This window comes from Cricetulus griseus, unplaced genomic scaffold, assembly GCF_003668045.3.
Source record: "Cricetulus griseus strain 17A/GY unplaced genomic scaffold, alternate assembly CriGri-PICRH-1.0 unplaced_scaffold_18, whole genome shotgun sequence".
Classification (NCBI taxonomy): domain Eukaryota; kingdom Metazoa; phylum Chordata; class Mammalia; order Rodentia; family Cricetidae; genus Cricetulus; species Cricetulus griseus.
In genome coordinates, this window is record NW_023276897.1 from 334,998 (window position 1) to 356,306 (window position 21,309).

At 41.6% G+C, this 21,309-nt stretch overlaps 1 pseudogene; it reads left to right on the top strand.

Moving 5' to 3' along the window:
• The first annotated feature begins 3,006 nt into the window (after positions 1-3,006).
• On the top strand, positions 3,007-15,983 carry LOC113839103 (annotated as a pseudogene).
• The last annotated feature ends 5,326 nt before the right edge of the window (positions 15,984-21,309 follow it).

The following is a 21,309-nucleotide window of genomic DNA, read 5'->3' on the forward strand; positions in this document are numbered from 1 at the left end:
GAAGCAGGTCCATGATCAACAGCAGCTGCTGGAACAGAAATACCATCTGTTAAAGGATTCTCAGAAAAAGGGGGAGGAATTGAAAAATGAAGTCACCCTTTTACAAGAGAGACTTAAAGTATATGAAATGGTAAAGTTAGATGTCAGCTGGCTTGTCACAGCTTTGTAATTTTCTTATTCATATGTCTTATGCATGTGAAATAGAAACTTTTATAATTAAGCCAAACTCTTTGAATATAGAAACTAATTTATATCAAAAGCAATTGAGAATCACATACTAACTGTATATGTCACACCAATGTTAAGAGAACTACATTGTGTTCCTTAGAGTGGTATGAAGTCTCAGTAGAACCTAAATTTACACTCAAATATCTATCTTGTCCCATCTGAAGTATTCCCATCTATTGGGGCTATGATACTGAAATTGTGAAAATGCTTTTGCCACAAGGTAAAATTCTGGAGATCTAAAACAAAAAACAAATGCAGTTGATTGTTTATGCAAATTATGTTTGACTTCTTGGAACTATTTAGGTATTAAGGTTCTTTGAGGCAGGGGATGACATTATGTATCACACATAGACTATAATCTTAAAAATCTAAGAACAACTCATCCTGAAAGGTTTGCTTTCACTTATTTTCAAATGAGAAATGAAAACTCAAAAGAGATTTGTTTCTGGCTGCTTTACTCCCATACCAGAATTAGGATTCAAATGGCTTGGGGCAGGGCAGAGCTCTTGCACCACACTGCCTTTTCATGTGTAAAAAATGTCCTACAATCCATACCAAATCAAAAGCACAATCTGATTTTGAGTTGTAGGCTCTGAAAATTCATATTAGGTATTATGTGGTTCCTGAGCTAGAAGAGAGGTGAATCAGGTTGTTCCAAGTTCAAGAGGGTGTTTAAAGGTTGAAATATCAGATTATTAGTTTGCAACCATTAACAATCATGGGGAACTGTGTATATTGGGTCCTTTGGGTTTTATTTTCTCTCCATGGACAAGTGAACTTAAAAAGACAAATACTAGTTTGGATGTTCCTTAGTGAGCAGATGGGAGGGGGTCAGCCTTCAGACGTTGTGCCATTAGACTGAGATGACCTGATTTATGCATATTATTGTAGTGCAGTTTATACGTATGAGCTGCAGTTCTTCAGTCCTGTTTACCACAATTTCCAACATTGTTATTTTACTTAAATTGAGTATTTATATTGTGGATGGTTGGAAGATCCTGCTGCCTCTTGAATGCTATGACTATATATATGCATGCCTGGCTCAGGGTACGATGTTTCTAGGGGGACCAAAACTGTCTAAGAATGAAGGCACTTTGGTGTTTTTCCATGAACTGTGCTTAGAGAGGGGCACTCTCATGCTTCCTTCAGACAGCTTTCTTCTGTCTGAGCTTTGACATTTTTTTTCTTTCAATGTGTTATGCATTCTTTCAGAATCCCATTGAGCTCTGTTTGCCAAGGACCTTTGTAATATAATTCACCTGCCCATGACCAGTTCTGTATATTTTATTTCATGCTTTGTATTTGGGTCAGAATCCCACAGAGAAAACTAAATAACAGATCCAAAACTCTGCCTAGGCCTGTGCTCCACTTGGTGATCTGATGGGATTGTCATTTGCCTGTGCTTGGTATATTTGTCTTGACCCTGCTGTTACCTACAGTGGCATAATTGACCTCAAAAGGAACTGCACAAAAGTTCCTTTTCAATTCTCAAGTCTCTGTTTGAATTGAAATTGTAGATCCAGCTCCATATGCTGCATGTAATACAGTTGACGTCGATGTCCCTATGTGTCAGGCAGTGAAATGAAGACAGACTCATGGCAATGTCTCCTATCATTGGAACATCTTCAGATCACTAGAGTTCCTGGGAATAACCTGAACTTAATTTTACATCCTTTTCTGGAAGTAATCTGAGAGTGATTTATATTATAATTAGCTATCAAGAGATTAAATAATTGGGATATCAACCAGTTAATTTTAAAAGAGAAGATTTAATGGGTTAGCAAATATTTAGGTTTTTTTTTTTAAATTATTACAGTAATTTATTTGTCTGGATAGTGAACTCAGGTCATCAGGAACCATCTCATCAGACTGGCAGTCTTTTCTTTTCTTCTTTCTTTTCTTCATTCTTTCTTGGCAGTGCTGGGAGTAGAACCCAGGATCTCATACATGCTAAGCAAATCAAGGTGTATCGTTTTAATTCCATTTTTCCATTTTTTATTATTATTAAAATTTCTCATACAATACATTATCATATTCCCTTCTGTTCTCCCAGATTGTCCCTACACACCTCAATTAAAAATATTTACCACAGCAAATGTAATTCAGTATTCCTTCCTGAGAAGGTCTGAGCTGCTCTGGAACTCTTGTTTGCTACTAAGTGTCTAGGTACCCAAGTCTTTTCAAGTGGACAATTGAGGGCTGGGCACAACAGTTACTCTTTATAGAAGGATGTAAAAATGTGACTTTCATCTGTCTTGTGTTAATAATGTTGCACAACAAAGTTATCAGAAATTGTTATACTTTCTTTTTTTCTTCTGAAGGAACAAGATAAAAAATTAGAACATGCCAATAACATCTTGCAAGAAAAGCAGGCCATCATTGATGATTTGCAAGAACAAAAAAAAGAAGAAGAAAACAAATCTGCTGTATTGCAGAACCAGTTAGAATCTGCTGATAAATTAGTAGCAGACTTAAGAGAACAACTTATAGAAAAATACCAAGAGAATCAAAACTTAAAACTGGAGCTAGCCAGTTCTATAGAAAAAGAGAAACCCTACCTTTTAGAAATTAAAGATCTACAGCAAAAAAAATTACAATGATAAACTTACAGACACTGGCACAGAGCAGAGCAACGAGAAAGAAGCAAGGAGGAAATCAGACCACCTCCAAGTGGAGCTAGATGAAATGTATGGAAGAAAAATAATGCATATGAAGGAAGTATTAATACAACAACATGAATCTCACTTAGAGGATCTTCAATCACACCATAAAGATGAAATGGAAACTGTCTTGGATTCATATGCAAGTACTACATTGGATATCTGTAATCTGTATAAACAGTATAAAGAACAGCTAGACATATTGAATATGGTAATAAGTGGACAAAATATAAAATTGCAAGATACTCTTTTTGAAAAGGAGAACCTCAGCAAGGAGCTCTGTGTAGTTAAAAGAGAGCAACATGTGCTTCAGTCACAATACAATAATCTTTTGGAAGAATGTAATGTTTTGAGACAGCAGATCACTGGACATCATGAAAACATAGTTGAGCCAGAATGTAAACTTAATGATACACACCATTCCCTCCACATAGTGGAAGACTTGAAAGCCAAGATTGCTGCTCTGTCTGAGTTCCAGAAAGAGCTCGAGTGTAAACATGTGGCAGAAATTGCAAGCTACCAAATAAAACTTGAAATGCTAGAAAAAGAAAAGAATGACACACTAAAGAGGATGACAGAGTCCCATGAAATGCAAATGCATCAATTAGAAAGCATCTCTTTAGTAAGAAAGAAGCCCTTCTGCCTATTCCTTCTGGGCTTTATCTCTCTTCTTTCTGCATATCTTACTTTCCTTCTTACTCCCTGTCTGGGCGGCTGGATAGCTGGGCGGTTGGTGGCTGGGCGGCTGGGCGGCTGGGCGGCTGGTTGGCTGAGTGGGTTGGTGGCTGGGTGGCTGAGTGGCTGGGTGGCTGGGTGGCTGGGTGGCTGGGTGGCTGGGTTCCTGGGTGCCTGTGTGCCTGGGTCGCTGGGTGGCTGGGTATCTGGGCAGCTGGGTCCTGATGTCCTCCTGTACTTGTCTTCTTGCTGCTCTACTTCCTCTGTTCTCCTTCTATTTATGCTCTCTGTGTGCCATGCCCTCCTACCCTTGCTCCTACTTTGCCATTGGCCATTCAGCTCTTTATTAGGACCACCAGGTGTTTTAGACAGACACAGTAACACGGCTTCACAGAATTAAACAAATGCAGCACAAACAAAAGTAACACACCTTCAAATAATAATCTACCACAGCTGTGATTGCAGCCATGCAGGGTCCTTGAGTATCAGGTCAGGACTGCAATACATCAGCATCTCAGCCAGATGAACTGAAACTCTTCCTCCTGAGCTTTGTTGAATGATATTCCTTTTCCCTAGTGTTACCCATCCTCCTCCAGTCTTTCCTACTTGTTCCTGTTTCATATTGCTCTTGGTTTAAATGTTACTTCCTTGTGACCATGGTAGCTGAGGGGATACAAGAGCATTGGCTTAAATTAGAATGAAATAAGATTGTTTGTCTTGGGAGCTTTGTTTACTTTTTTTGATTAAAGAACACAGGACAAATTAGCCTGTACACTGCAGTTTTTTCAAAGTTGCCAAGGACTTATTAGTACCACTTTTTATTTTCCTGGAATGGACATTTGGTAAAAATTTATGTTAAGTTCCCTATGTTAGATAGCATAGTATGTTCATCACTCTTGCCAAGAGTGTTGTGGCTGTGTAGAATGTTTCTGCACCACAGAGATATGTCAGCAGGTAAGGGCGTTGGCTGCCATGCCTGACAACCTCAGTCTGACCCCTAAAACCCACATGGTGGGAGGAGAAAACCAGGCCCCACAGATTGTCCTCTGACTCCCACATGCCCAATGTGGAGCAGAGGCATGTACACAGACAAACCCAATGAGTAAGTAAATAAATAATAAAAACAAGAACATCCTCGCTTTCTAGCAAATGCACAACAATATTTAGAAATTAAGGCCCATCTGTCTACAATAGATTCACACAGAATTTGGGTTTTTTTGGACAAAAATTTTGAGAAATTTTAATGACAAACATTTACCACTGGTCAGTGGTGGCACATGCCTTCAATCCCAGAACTCAGGAGGCAGAAGCATGTGCATCTCTGTGAGTTCAAGGACAGCCTGGTCTACAAGAGCTAGTTCCAGGACAGCTAGGTCTATACAGAGAGACCCTGTCTTGAAAAAAAATTACCATGAGCAGTCCATTCTTTCGCATCTGACTTCCTGGTTGTTAATTCCATTGTCTCTACACCTCTCTTCACTTAATTTTTCTTTGTTACAGGGCACTGAATATCCAGCTGTTATGGAATGTCTCCAGAAAGCAGATTGTGTTACCATTAAATGCTCATAACAATGGCAGGCAGGAGACTGCAGCCAGAGACAAAGAAATGGACACTTCAAGACAAAGTGTGTGCTTACACCCTAGTGGGAATCTGCAGCCAGCTGGAAGCATTCAGCTTGGTGCTCCTGAAAACTGTTTGATTCTGTGAAATTATTTCATTTCACAAAAAAGATAATCGATATTACCATAAGGGTTAATAGTTGTCAAATTAGTTTTAAATAGCTGTATTTTATTTTAAATAAATAAATTCTTACCTCTTTCACCTGGAGTGCCATTTGTTTTAGACGAGCAGGAGATGGGCAACAGTGTAATAAAAGGATGGAAACTGGTACCTAAAGTGGGACTGTAAATCATGTGCAGGCTCAGCTACTTCCACTTTTAGAGGAAAATGGTGACTGTGATGGCATTTTTCCTCCATTTTTAAATTTAAATTAGACACAAGATAGTTTTACATGTTTATCCCAGTTCCCTCTCCTCCCCTGCTCCTCAGTAGCACACTACATATCCCACACCCTTTATGCTCCCAATGGAGAGGGAGGCCTTCCTTAGGGGGTCTTCAGAGTCTGTCATATCCTTTGGGATAGGGCCTAGGCCCTTCCCATGTGTCTAGGCTGAGAGGGTATCCCTCTATGTTGAATGGACTCACAAGTCCATTCCTATGCTATGGATAAGGAGTGATCCACTACAAGAGGTCCCATAGATTTCCCAGGCCTCCTCACTGACACCCACATACATGGGGTCTGGATCAGTTCAGGGCTGATTTCCCAGCGATCAGATTGAGGACCAAGAGTATCCCCTTATGCAGGTCAGCTGTTTCTGTGGGATTCACCAACCTGGTCCAGACCCCTTTGTTCATCACTGGTCCTTCTCTGCAACTGGATTCCAATTCAGTTCAGTGTTTAGCGGTGGGTATCTGCTTCTACTTCCATCACCTCCTGGATGAAGGCTCTAGGATGGCATATATTTTAGTCATCAATCTCATTATCAGGGGAGGGCATTTAAGGTAGCCTCTCCACTGTTTCTTAGATGGTTAGTTGGCATCATCCTTGTAGATCTCTGGACATTTCCCTAGTGCCATGGCTCCCTCTCTTATGGTATCTCTTATTTTGCTCTCCTCTATTCTCCCCCATACACAACCATCCTACTCCCTTATGTCCTCCTCATCCCTCCTCTTCTCCCCTTCTCATTCTCCTAGCTCCCTCTCCCCTCCTTCCATACTCCCAATTTGCTCAGGAGATCTTGTCCCTTTCCCCTTCTCCAGGGGACAATGTTTGTCTCTCTTAGAGTCCTCCTTGTTTCCTAGCTTCTTTGGGGGTATGGATTGTAGGCTGGTAATCCTTTGCTCTATATCTGAATCCATATATGAGTGAGTGCATACCATGTTTGTCTTTTGTCCCGCGCAATCGCCTCGCCAGCAAGAACCACACAGGACATTCGGATCCTTCTGCAGTAAAGCTTTAATGCATCTTGAGAGGAGAGCATAAGCTTACCAGAGCAGAGACCCCGAGCCAAGAATCCCGTCCCCTAATAAAGGCTGGCAGCCGCCGCCTGGGACGTGTCACCCTATGATTGGCTTCAGCTCCTCAGGCCATGTGACGCCACGGAATAGGAAGAGATCAAGGAATGGAAAATTACCCAGCGCCTGCACAATAATTTACATTCAGTGCCTGCAGGTGCCATCATTGTAATGGAGAATGCAGGGATGGCTCCCTACATCTCCCCCTTTTTTTATTAATTAATGATAAGGCTTTATATTTTTACAAGCAAATAGGTCATCCATATGTTGAGGGATAGAGGCAGAGGTTGTACCTTCCCAATCAAACATTAAGACTGTGTACAAGAGTCGCCATCAGGCTGTTAGCTTGACCCGAAGCACGCTCGACCTGTCCTCTGCTGTTTTTCTGGGAAAGGGAGACTAGGGCAGGCAACCCTTATGCAGGACAACATGCCTCCCAGAGAAGCCTGCATACTGGGCAACTCTCTGTGCGATGCCTTGCTCGACATCCCTCATGGGCTGCTCAAGCCAGACACTCTACCTTGTGCAATGAGCCTAGGCTCCGGGTGTGCAAGAGCTGTCTGGCCGGTGGCCTATTGCTTAAGCATTGTTAACCAAATGTCAGTGGAAGCCCCTTGTTCCAAAGCTACAAGCGCTTGGGCGATAACCATCTTGTCTCTCTTAGTTTGAGCCCTGAGCCTACAGACCAGCCAGAGAAGTAACACCAATCCGCAGCAAACGGCTGCACCAAACAATCCCATCCCCACCCATTAAGCGATCTATGATGACAATCTCTCCGTCAAGGACAGGAGTTAATCTGGATAATAGTGGCTCTCAACTCCCGGGGAGAGGGTGGAGTTTCAACTTTTGAGGGTCCGAAGGGGCTCTTCGTGTGAGTCTTTCCGGGATCCACAGGGGATTCTCTTCATCCTGTGGAAAAACACATATAGCTCCCCTGGATCTTATGAGAATAGGATCCGGGCCTCTCCAAAGACCAGTTAAGATATCTTTTACCATTTCCTTTGGCCTTTCAGGTTCTGAGGTGTGACGCTTGGCCGCAGTATGGCCCCGAGCATCAATGTTTATGAGGCTTTCCCCAGGCATTCCAGGCCTCCAAGAAGTGTTGAATAACATGCATGACCTTTTCCCCTATCAAAGACTGGGAAAGCCATCTATAATTTTCTCCGCTCCTCTAATGGTAAAAAGGAGTCAGTACCAAATAATGGGGGTGTTGATGGAAGTACACCCGCTGGATTAACAGGTCTGTTAAATTTACCGGGTTGTGACCGGTTATCCCCTATTTTCTCTCCCTCCTTTTTTGTTTCTTTTTCACCTAGCTGAGCTGTTTCCTCTAAAACTTTATCTCTTGAACTTTTAGAGTCATCAGAGCTATCAAGATTTAAAGCTTTAAACTTATTTACAGAATCATCTAACAAATTACTCACTCCCTTGTCATTAGACATCCCGGGAGGTCCTTTGTCCTTATATTTTATTGTTGGGCGTGCCCCATCTCTCACTACATTCGCTTTCTGACATGTAATTCTGGACTTCTTTAAGATTGCTACAACAGTGAGAAAGGTCAAAATGGCTCCTAGTAAAAGCACAGAAGCCTCTACACTAACCTCCCAAAATGGCAACATTCCCAAGCCAAAGTCCAGAAAAGACATACCTCTCCGAATTTACCACCCTGCAGTTCTGAATCCGCCTTGGAGCCAAGGGGTCTCCGCGGTGCCGGCGATGTTAACAAGTTCCCGGGTTTCGGCACCAGATGTCCCGCGCAATCGCCTCGCCAGCAAGAACCACACAGGACATTCGGATCCTTCTGCAGTAAAGCTTTAATGCATCTTGAGAGGAGAGCATAAGCTTACCAGAGCGGAGACCCCGAGCCAAGAATCCCGTCCCCTAATAAAGGCTGGCAGCCGCCGCCTGGGACGTGTCACCCTATGATTGGCTTCAGCTCCTCAGGCCATATGACGCCACGGAATAGGCAGAGATCAAGGAATGGAAAATTACCCAGCGCCTGCGCAATAATTTACATTCAGTGCCTGCAGGCGCCATCATTGTAATGGGAGAATGCAGGGGCGGCTCCCTACAGTCTTTCTGTGATTGGTTACCTCTCTCAGAATGGTTTCTTCTAGTTCCATCCATTTTGCTGTGAATTTCAAGATTCCATCATTTATTTTTTTCTGCTGAGTAGTCTATTGTGTACGTGTACCACATTTTCTCTATCCGTTCTTCAGTTGAGGGGCATCTAGGTTGCTTCCAGGTTCTGGCTATTACAAATAGTGCTGCTATGAAGATGGTTTAACAGATGTCCTTGCTGTGTGAATGTGCATCTTTTGGCTACATGCCTAAGACTGGAATTGCTGGATCTTGAGGTAGAATGATTCCCATTTTCCTGAGGAATCACCATAATGATTTCCAAAGGAACTGTACAAGTTGGCACTCCCACCAGCAACAAAGGAATGTTCCCCTTTCTCCACATCCTCTCCAGAATAAGTTATCATTGGTGTTTTTGATTTTAGCCAGTCTGACAGGAGTAAGATGGTATCTTAAGAGTTGTTTTGGTTTGCATTTCCCTGATGACTAAGGATGTTCTGTACTTTCTTATGTGTCTTTCAGCCATTTTAGGATCCTCTATTGAGAATTATCTATTTAGCTCTGTCCCCTACTTTTCAATCAGATTATTTGGTGTTTTGGAGACTAGCTTCTTGAGTTCTTTGTAAATTTGAGAGATCAGCCCTCTGTCAGATGTGGGGTTGGTGAATATCTTTTCCCAATTCGTGGGTTGCCATTTTGTCTTGTTGACTGTGTCCTTTGCCTTACAGAAGCTTCTCAGTTTCAGGAGGTCCTATTTATTAATTGTCAATCTCAGTGTCTATGCTACAGGTGTAATGTTCAGGAAGCTGTCTCCTGTACCAATTCCTTCAAGGGTGCTTCCCACTTTCTCTTCTAGGATGTTCAGAGTGGCTGGATTTATGTTGATGTCTTTGATTCATTTGGACTTAAGTTTTGTGCATGGAAGTCTTCTACATGCCAGCATCCAGTTAGGCCAGCACCATTTGTTGAAGATGCTTTCTTTATTCCATTGCATATCTTCAGCTTCTTTGTCCAAAATCAGGCGTTCATACGTGTGTGGGTTAATATCAGGGTTTTCAATTTGATTCCATTGGTCTACCTTTCTACTTTTGTGCCAATACTAAGCTGTTTCCAGCACTATAGCTCTACAATAGAGCTTGAAATCGGGGATGGAGATGTTTGCAGAAGTTCCTTTATTGTACAGGATTTTTGGCTATCCTGGGCTTTTTCTTTCTCCATATAAAATTGAGAATTTTTTTAAGGTCTGTGAAGAATTGTGTTGGGATTTTGATGGGGATTGCATTGAATCTGAAGATTGCTTTTGGCAAGATTGCCATTTTTAGTATGTTGATCCTACCTATCCAAGAGCATGGGAGATCTTTTCATTTTCTGGGATCTTCTTTAATTTCTTTCTTTAAAGACTCTAAAGTTCTTGCTGGACAGATCTTCCACTCATTTGGTTACCCCAAGATGTTTTATGTTGTTTCTGGCTATTGTAAAGGGTGATGTTTCTCTGATTTCTTTCACAGCCCTCTTATAGTCTGCATTAGTAGGGCTACTGATTTTTTTTTTAGTTAATCTTGTATCCTGCCACTTGGGTGAATATGTTTCTCAGCTGTAGGAGCTCCCTGGTAGAGTTTCTAGGGTCACTTATGTAAACTATCATATCATATGCAAACAGTGAAAGTTTGACTTCTTCCTTTCCAAATTGTATCTCCTTGATCTCCTTTTGTTGTCTTATTGCTCTAGCTAGCAATTCAAGTACAATATTGAACAGATATGGAGAGAGTGAGCAGCCTTGTCTTGTTCCTGATTTTAGAGGAATAGCTTTGAGTTTCTCTTTATTTAGTTTGATGTTGGCTGTTGGATTACTGGATATGGTTTTTATTATGTTCAGGTATGTTCCTGTTATCCCTGATCAGTCCAGGACCTTTATCCTGAAGGGGTGTTAGATTTTTTAAAGGCCTTTTCAGCATCTAGTAAAATGATCATGTGGTGTTCTTATTCAGTTTGTTTACATGGTGGATTACATTGTTGGATTTTTGTATGTTGAACCAACCCTGCATCCCGGGGATGAAGCCTACTTGATCATGGTGGATGATTTTGCTGATATGTTCTTGGATTCGGTTTGCCAGTATTTTATTGAGTATTTTTGCATCAATGTTCATGAACGATATTGGCCTATAGTTCCTTGTTTAGTTGTGTCTTTGTGTGGCTTGGGTACCAAGGTAATTGTAGCCTCATAAAACCAATTTGGCAATGGCTCACATGTTTACTACCTGTAAGTATGTAACAATTTTTGTCCATTTATAATAATGACAGTTTGTCCTTTTATATCTTAAAATATTCTCTTTTAAACTGATTCCTAGGCAGGGAAAATCTAGGGAAGACTTACCTGAGTGGTCCTGGCCTTTCTCATCATGGTCATTGAAAGAGGTCTCAGTCTTAATGTTTCTTTTATGCATCAAGTAATTCAGTACCCTCATATTTTTTTTAAAAAAAGGATCAAGGATCATTTCTGGTTTCCCTACACAAATATCCACCACACCTCCACAACAGGAGGGAATTATTCAATATCCTGTTTAGTGTGAGAATAACAAGTTAGTAGAAACTGGTTCATGATGGCTGAGATGGCCACTCATAGTTTTAATACAAACTCAGTAGGGAAAGTGGGGGGGGCAAGATATCAGGAAGGTGGTCAATTATATTGTTTAGGGACCAATAAAATTCACTCTTTGAAAATCTGATTGACGGGCTGGAGAGATGGCTCAGTGGTTAAGAGCATTGACTGCTCTTCCAGGGGACCTGGGTTCAATTCCCAGCACTTACATGGCAGCTTACAACTGTGTGTAACTCCTATTCCAGGTGAAACTTCACCCTCACACAGATATAAATGCAAACAAAACATCAGTTTACATAAAATACAAATAAATAATTTAAAAAAGGAAAACAGATTGTCATGTATCAGGGCCTAAATTTTTCAGAGAAATTAGACAATATTTGATGTTCCATATAAAACATATAAAAATCTACCACAAGTACCTTCATGAAGGTGGGGATAATGAGTTCACTAGACCAAAGATCAATGATAAATAGGTGTTTAATTGGGGAACAGCTTACACAGATAGTAATAAAGGATTGAAGGGATGAAAAGGAAGGGAGACATGGTATGCTTATACTTTCAAAGGAGAAAACAACGCATGGATCAAAAATACAGAAAATTTGAATAAGATCATCAAAGCCAATTCCTCAATAAGTATTCAAGGCTGGTTGCTCCTTGAATCCTTACCACCAAACTCCTGCTAAGGTCAGTGGGAGAACTATCTCTACAAGCGCTTCACAAAATGGGCAAGAAGGAGAATTCATACACATAGGAGAACAAACATAATAAACTCTCTCAATTAGTATTTACCTAAGGGACTGGAACAACTGTAATGGAAAACCTGCTTAATAGCATCTATTAAGTAACTGATTTTCTTTATTTAAATTGAAACCTAACACAGGCTTAGCAAAAAACAAGATTTATATACTATCATTTTACCAACTGACATAATACAGAGTATGTTTTTCCTAACCAAATTTGAGTATTGCATTTTTCTGCTTTTTTAAAAGTTCTATTTTATATGATATATTAAAAGTGACCACATGATTTTACAAAAAAAAAAAAAATGATGCTACAGCACTTCATTCAAGAGTGGCTTGCTAGAGTACATCAAATACTATATCAAGTGAACCATATTGGGAAAGTTTCTAGCAGAACACAGCTACTTGGATGAAAAATTCTTGTCCACAACTATTTGACTCAATTCATCTTGCATCATGTTGCATATGACCTTCTGAAGAATGTGTTCTTTTCTAGTTTAGATAAAAGAACTATGCTTCCGGTATAGGTTTAAAGAGAAATCAGGCGCTAGGGAAGTCTCCAGAGATCTAGAAGGACACAAACTAAACATATAAGCAACAGTAGAGAGGCTGCCTTAAATGTCCTTCCCTGATAAGGAGATTGACGACATAAGAAAGTGTTCAACATCCTTAGCCATCAGGAAAATGCAAATCAAAACAACTCTGAGATACCATCTTACTCCTGTCAGAATGGCCAAAATCAAAAACACCAATGACAGTTTATGCTGGAGAGGATATGCTGCTGGGAGTGCCAACTTGTACAGCCACTTTGAAAATCGGTATGGCAACTCCTCTAGAAAATGGGAATCAGTCTACCATAAGATCCAGCAATTCCACTCTTTGGCATATACCCAAAAGAAGCACATTCACACAACAAGAACATCTGTTCAATGATGTTCATAGCAGCACTATTTGTAATAAGCAGAACCTGGAAGCAGCCTAGATGCCCCACAACTGAAAAATGGATAGAGAAAATGTGGTACATTTACACAATGGAGGACTACTCAGCAGGGTGGGGGATGGACGATGGAATCTTGAAATTTGCAGGAAAATGGATGGAACTAAAAGAAACCATTCTGAGGTAACCCAATCACAAAAAGACGAACATGGTATGTAGTCATTCATGTGTGGATTTTAGACATAGAGTAAAGGATTACCAGCATACAATCCACACTGCCAGAGAAGCTAGTAAACAAAGAGGACCCCAAAAGAGACATACATAGTCCCCTGGAGAAGAGGAAAGGGTCAAGATCCCCTGAGCAATTCGGGAGCACGGGAAGAGGGGGGAGGGAGCTAGGAGAATGAGAAGGGAAGAAGAGGAGGGATGCAGAGGACATGAGGGAGCAGAAAGTTTGAGTCAGGGGAAGAATAGAAGATAACAAGAATGGAGATACCATAATAGAGGGAGACATTTTAGGTTTACAGAGAAATCAGGCACTAGGGAAATGTCTGGAGATCTACAAAGATGACACCAGCTAACAATCTAAGCAACAGAGGAGAGGCTACCTTAAATGCCCTCCCTTGATAATGAGATTGATGTGCCACCCAATAGCCCTCATCCAGCAGCTGGTGGAAGTAGAAGCAGACACCCACAACTAATCACTGAACTGAACTGGAATCCAGATGCAGAGAAGGACGAGTGAAGAGCAAAGGGGTCCAGACCAGGCTGGTGAACCCCACAGAAACAGCTGACATGAACATCGGGGAACTCTTGCTCCCCAGACTGACAGCTGGATACCAGGATGGGACTGATCCAGACCCAGGAACATGGGTTTCAGGGAGGAAACCTCTGAAATCTACGGGACCTCCTGTACTACATCAGTGCTTATCCCTAGCATAGGAATGAACTTGGATGCCCATTCCACATAGAGGTATCCCCCCTGCGCCAAGACACACAGGGGTGGGCATAGGCCCTATCCCAAAAGATACAATAGATTCTGATGACACCTATGGAAGGCCTCACCATCCAGGGGGAGCAGAAGGGATATGTGATAAGTAGGGTTTTAGTTGGGGGGTTGGTAGGGGAGGACAGGAGCGAGAGGGAACTAGGATTGTCATGTCAAACAATCTTGTTTCTAATTTAAATAAAAAATCTGAAAAAAGGGAAAATTAAAAAAATAAATAAAAACACTAAAAGAAAATGCACTAACAATATTAATTTGGTTCCTAATCGATTACCCAGCTTTTCTATTTCCAGCATCCCCTGATTCTGTGTTTTCTTTATAGTTTCTAATTCTGCTTTCAAACCGTGAACTGATGAAGTTTTTGCTTCACTTGTTTGGTTCTTTTTTCTTGGCTTTCTTTAGATTCCTTAAGAGATTTGTTTATTTTTTGAATTTTCTGGTTTGTCTTTTCCTCCATTTCATGTTATTTTTTGCTTGTTTTTTCTTCTATTTCTTTAAGGGATTTTCTTGTTTCCTCTTTAATGGTGTCTATCATCTTCATAAGATAATTTTTTGCTTGTTTGTTTTTCGAGACAGGGTTTCTCTGTGTAGCTCTGGGGCCTATCCTGGTACTCACTGTGGAGAACAGGCTAGCCTCAAAATAACAGAGATCCACCTGCATCTGCATCCCGAGTGCATAAGATATTTTTTAAGGTCCATTTCTTCTTCATCCTTTGCGTTGGGCTTTTAGAATCTTGCTGGTGTGGAGTCCCTAGACTCTGGTGGTGTCATATTTTTTTTTCTGTTGTTGAGTGTGTTCTGATTCTGTCATCTTCCTATCCCTTCTTCCAGTGGCTGCAGGTGGGGTGTCTCCCTCTCTCAGGCGGCAGGCAGAGAGCAGAGGTAGGACAAAGTTGAGGTGTGTCTGGACTCAGGGTGGGCCTTCCGGTCTGGGCAGGTCTACTCTTGTCCAGGGGGAGTCTCAGGAAGAATCAAGCAGGGGGTGATGAGGTTGGTTGAGGGCAGAGCAGTGCCCAGACTCACCTCAGGCACAGGGGGCAGAGGGCAGAGGGGGGCAAGTGTCCGGGGCAGTTCTGAGAGAGACTTTTCCTACACTCAGAGACCCAACAGTATTTCTTTGACCATGACCCAGACATCTTCTGCCACATCCTCAATTTCTACCACACAGGGAAGCTTCACTATCCTCGCCATGAGTGCATCTCTGCTTATGATGAAGGATTGGCCTTCTTTGCCCTCATCCCAGAAATTAGTGGCAACTGCTATTATGAGGTGTGCAAACACCTCAGGTGGCAGAATGAAGAGTGCCTGCAGGGTGATGCGGACACTGACAACACAAGAAACAGTGCATTGCTCACCATGACTGCTAGGCAGAGGGTCTGGTGGGGCTTGGAGAACTCTCACACTAGCACCATGGCCCTGCTGTTCTGCTATGTGACTGGGTTCTTCATTGCAATCTCAGCCATTGCAAAAGTGGTGGAAACAGTTCCATGTGGGTCTAGCCCAGGCCACATAAAAGAACTGCCTTGTAGGGAATGGTATGCAGTGGCCTTCTGCTTGGATACCACCTGTGTCATGATCTTCACATTTGAGTACTTATAACACCTAGCCACAGCACCTAGGCATTATCATTTTGAGCTCAGTGTTACAAGTATCATCGATGTGGTGGCCATCCTGCCGGAATACATTGGGCTGGTCATGACAGATAATGAGGATGTCAGTGGAGCCTTTGTCACACCCCCAGTCTTTTGAGTCTTCTGGATCTTTAAGTTTTCCTGGCACTCTCATGGCCTGCATATCCTGCGGTACACACCGAAGAACTGCACCTCAGAATTGGGCTTCATGCTCTTTTCGCTCACTATGGCTATCATCAGTTTTGCTGATGTTATGTTTCACGCACAAAAGGGGTCTGCAGAAAGCAAGTTCACCATCATCCCTGAAGCCTTCTGGTACACCATCATCACCATGACAACACAGGGGTAGGTGCCATTGTAGGAAATGGGATGCAGATTGGACATGGGTGGGTTGATTGTGAGTCTTGGGGTTTCCTGATAATTGAGAGTGGCTGAATATTTCTCTCAGTGGATTTATGAAAGCACTAATAATTTGGAAAAATTATTTGGATCAGTGCAAAGGGAATGCCAAAAAGATAGAAAGTACCAGGGAGTTGCAGGCAAATATTAAGTATTAATACCAGAAAGTGACCCAAGTATAAGATTACCAGACTAATTAATAGCTACAGATGACATGGGTTTAAAACCTAAGAACCCTATCTTATTTTATATAAGTATAAAACTGTAGATATAATTATCAAAATAGTTCATATATTATTATATATATTAATATATCAGTAAGTTATCATTTTCATTTTCATTATGGCTAATAGGTTATATATAGAATATTACACCTGAAAGTGGTCAACTATATGAAATGCATATTTTGGTTTGTTGACAAGAGTTCTTGAACCTCTTTTTTATCACCTGTGAAGACCAATAATGATTAGGTAACTCTTCAAATGTGAAGTTTAGAAACTGATCATCAGGAAGATTAAATAACATCTCAGGAAAACTGAGCCTGCATGTTATGTAGCCACTCAGATTTCTTGAAATTCTGTCCCTTGTGTCTTGAGGAAATGAACATTTTGGAATTTGGCATTTTGTAAGCAGATGTGAAACAGAAAAGAAGTGTTAGGACTTTCACCACATAAATTCAATTTTGTTTGGACTCACTGATACAATACAAGTAAACATGAAGGTGAGAAATGCAAAGATTTGAACACAGTGTTGGAATACTGGGGAAGAAAATGCAGTGGGGGGGGGGGTAACTGATAATTCCTGCTAAATTAGGCCAAATCTAGGAAGAAGTAATCAAAACTAGGAACAAGTCCCTAACTCAACCTCATACAACTATAACATAGATAGATTATAACAGTAATGGAAAGGAGAAAGGGAAGGCTTGTGGATACCATGAAAGTTAACAAATACAAAAGTCCCAAGCACTCTCAACTTCACAGACAAATATATATTGAGTGCGATGTGGTGTGTTCGTGTGTGTGTGTGTGTGTGTGTGTGTGTGTGTGTGTGTGTGTGTGTGTGTGTGTGTGTGTGTGTGTTGTGTGTGTGTGTAAAACCATGTGTGTATGCACATGCTTAATAACAGTTCACAAGCATCACTCTGGATCTACCTGCCCAGATCTACCTGTAATTTACCAAAATTCTTCCATGCCTGACTTTTTATGTTGGTTCTGATATTCTTTTCCTGTAATACTAACATTTTAGCAACTAAATCATTTTTCCATCCTGATATATTGTGGTTTTCATGTACTTTGCTATTGTGTTTCTGCATATAGGAAAAAAACCCACAAGTATATCCCCCATTTGTTAGGGAATCTCCAAAAACCAGTTGTCCTTTTCTTTGTTATATCAGCATTCTATTTAATCTGTCAGTTGGAATTTCCCATGTGAAACACCACACCCCATCTGCACTAGCAAAAGCACAGCTTACCTTACCTTATCCTGAAAATGAGTGCCTTTGCACAAGCAGACTTGCCAAGTTATTATTTATTCAAACTTAATTGTGAATAAGTAAGATGAGACAAAGATAACCATTATTTAGTAATATTCCTTACTCTAATATATAAATTTACTGAGTGTGAATTAAATACATAGTGTTTAAGAGCCAGCATTTTTGGAAGTACAAATGCATACCTCATATAAAATTACATCAAATTGAACAAATTGAATCTAGAGACTGAGCATATGGATTCCAGTGCTATAAAGTGGAAAAGAAATACTTTATAAGGAAAAAGGAAGCAGAAGCAGACACCAACAGCTAAACACGGGTCTGAACTCCTGGAATCAAGTTGCTGAGAGGGAGGAGTGATGAGAAAAGTCATGAAGACCAGGTTAAAGAAACCCATATGAATGGCTGGACTGAAAAAGGGGGAGCTGTGGACCCCAGACTTATAGATAGCAAACCAGAATAGGACTGAACCAGGCCCATGAATGTGGATGTCAATTCGGATGTCTGGACAATCTATGGGGCCTCTGGTAGTGGATCAGTATCCATAATACTCGAATGGACTTTGGGAGCCATTCCACATGCAGATATCCTCTTGGCCTACATACACGGGGGAGTTCATTTTTAAAGATAACCATTATTTAATAATATTTATTACTCTTATATATAAACTTACTGACTGTGAATTAAATTCTGGCTAAAAAATATACCCAAAGCAATCACTGTTGATATCTGGACTTTCCCTCTTCCCAGGTCCTGGACAACCTGACCTTGCTCTTGCACCTAACTCCATTCCATTTTCTGCCCTGTTCTTCTTAACACCCACACTTCTCCAACAATATCTTGGTCCTGTGCCACTCCCACCTGCCTGTCACTCCCTGAAAGTCCTCTCCTGGGCCAGTGCCTGCTCCTGAAGGAACCTTTCCTGGTTGTGAGACCACTATCCAGTTAATAACACTCCTAGATGTTGTGAAATCTAAGCTGGTATCTCATTCATGGAAGGTCTGGAAGAAGTCTCCTACAGTCTTTGTAGAAGATATTGGAAAGTGTCGCTTTCCTTCTACCTTATTGAAGAGTTAGAGAAATATTAGTGAGAATGAGGCCTTCATTGGGGCATAATCTAACTCTATCACATCATTTGGGACAGGTCCTATGTCCACCCCCATGTATCTATATTTAGAGAGTATCCCTCCATAGGGATTGGACTCCCAAAGACCATTTGTGCACTAGAGATAAATATAGATGTCACTGCCAGATATCCCATAGACTGCCCAAGAACCCCAGCTGGCAGTGACATTCATAGGACCTGGGTTGGGCCTATGCTGGTTCCCTAGCTGACAGCTAGGGTCTCTGAGCACCAACTTTTCTGGCCAGTTGTTTTGTGGGTTTCCACAGCATGGTATTGACCCCTTTGCTCATTACTCATCCATCTCTACAACAGGATTCCAGGAGTTCAACATAGTGCTTGGCTGTGGGTATCTGCTTCTGCTTCCATCAGCTACTGGATGACGTCTCTATGATGGCATTTAAGATGTTATCAATCTCATTTTATTGTAATGATATTGCCTGATCGCACTTTCACTCAGGACAGACTAGAAAGTGTACAGACACAAGTCAGTCCTTCATAAACCATGTATTTTTACAACTCTGATAGAGAAGTGCAGGGATTTCCCTGCGCAAAGGGCACAGAACAACCAAAGACTTCTCTGCCCCTGCACAGAAACACAGGACCATATGCTGTATGTCAGTCCTGACTTTTATCCTTAAAATGCAAGGTCTGACACACACATATGGGTAAGTATCACATTCATTAATTGGTAGCCTTCCATAAAGCCCCCCACACACACACACATACACAAATAGATATCAGGGCGTGTTAAGTTCCAAATCCTGAAGAGTCAATTATATACACACAAATAAAGGGGAGATATAGGGGGAGGGAGAGGGAGAGCAAGAAGAGGTAGAAACAGAGCCCATGAGGACAAGAGAAAGGCGGGTGTTGGGTCAAGTAGGAGTCTCATCAACAATAGTCAAAGCCCCTCCCCCATAGTAGATCATGATGCCAGGTCCTGATACATTTCCCATTCCCTCACAACCAAATCCCTCTACACAGGGCAAGGGGTCAGGTCCTTCAAGGTGTCCACAGCTTTACAGCCACAGTCTCCTCTTGAAGAGTCTGGAGTCAGATACTGCTCAGAATTCCTTCTTCTGTAGATACTGACAAACATATGCAAGTACACACATGGGAGATGACAGGTCCTAAGAGATTAACCCTACCTAACATGTAATGTAACTGAATTTGGGCCCTCGAGGAACACATACAAATACACCACACACGCACACACACACACACACACACAGTGCAAGTTTTCTGTCCATGCTAGGTATAAATGTCCATGAAAATACTCTGTCAGCCATGTGTTGGTGGCAAACGCCTTTAATCCCAGCACTCAGGAGGCAGAGGCAGGCAGATCTCTTTGAGTTCAAGGCCAGCCTGGTCTCCAGAGTAACTGTCAGGATAGGATCCATATCTACACAGAGAAACCTTGTCTCAGAAAATCAAAAAAAAAAAAAAGAACCAAAGAAAAGAAAATACTGTCTCCATATCTCTGTCTCTGTATTTCCCTCTCTGTCTCTCTCCAACACACACACACACACACACACACACACACACACACACACACACACACACACACACACATACATGTATTCAGGCAGGCCACTACACACTCATTCAGAACTGCTAGATATCTTTCCATTCAACCAAAGCCGCACTCTGGCAACCAAATGCGGGTCCTTCCAGCTCTTCTGTAGTAAAACCCTCACACAATACCTATTTCTACCAGTTATTTTCTCTTTCATGGACCAAAATCCCACATATATCAGGATTCAGCTCCCTTTTTCTGTAAGTAAAACCATCACAGAATGCATTGCTATGTCTTTTGCTACCAGGTAATTCAGGAATTTTCTCCTGCACAGCCAAAACGACACATAGAGCAGGATTCCTCTGCTGCTAATTATCCCCTACCCTAGAGCCAAAAGACCTAAAAAAATACAAGCCACATATCAGTCCTTTTTGATAGCATTTTCCCTACAGCAAAACTGTCCACTGAAAGGATAGGGTCTGCCTAAGACTGAAGCAGGATGGGGGTATCACTCGGGAGACCCAGGCAGTCTATGGGCCACTGGTAATGTAACCAGGATTTATTCATGGTGGATGAATGGGATTTGGGAGCCCATTCCCTAGGGAGGAATACTCTCTTAGCCTAGACACATGTGGATTTCAGTTTTAAAGATAACTATTGTTTAATCATATTCATTATTCTAGTATATAAAATTATTGTGTCTTAAATATTAGTTACTAAATATACCCAATGTAATCACGGTGGATATCTTGGCTTTTACCTCACCCCTTGCCATGGGCTACAGGACCCTGTTCCAACACCTAACTCCTCTCCTTCTTGTGCCCGTTGGATTCTCGTCAGCACCCACTCTGAACCATCCTTTTCTTAGGCCCCTGCTTCTCTCACCAGCCTATCACTCCCTGTCAGCCCTCTGCAGGGCCTGTGCCTTCTACTTTGGGAACCTTTCCTGTTTGTGGGTCCTCTGTAATTTTCTGGCTCTCTCTCTGCATTAGGATGGCTTTTATCTAGGCTACCTTTTAGCCCCTGGATCCATTTTAGACAGATGGTTACTCCTCACATACAGCTGTCAAACGTTGCATGTCTATATTGTGTATGGTTTAGGTGGCTGCATAAAGACTCTGCATGCAGAAACCAGCAACCACCAC